Below are 260 nucleotides of genomic sequence, written 5' to 3' on the forward strand. Positions count from 1 at the left end.
ATGGCAGCCAGTATGCCTGCCATGAGGCATCGCAAGTTGACCTTCGGTGGCGGGATAAATGACTGCTTTAGGCGACGCTTATTGCTTTATGCGGTAAGGTTTAATACCTGTTACTAACATAATAATGCTTTCTCTTAGTTCTCAAATAAGGTAAGGGCATACCCATAGCAGTTACGGGCTACGGAGGCGCCATTCCGCGTGGCGGTAAACCGCGTGTGCTCTCCGACAGCATTGTGGTTTGAGTTGCAGCTTGGCCGTGG

Source organism: Haemaphysalis longicornis, unplaced genomic scaffold (assembly GCF_048455015.1).
Source record: "Haemaphysalis longicornis isolate Haplotype H1 unplaced genomic scaffold, Haemaphysalis longicornis Haplotype H1 scaffold_5, whole genome shotgun sequence".
Lineage (NCBI taxonomy): Eukaryota > Metazoa > Arthropoda > Arachnida > Ixodida > Ixodidae > Haemaphysalis > Haemaphysalis longicornis.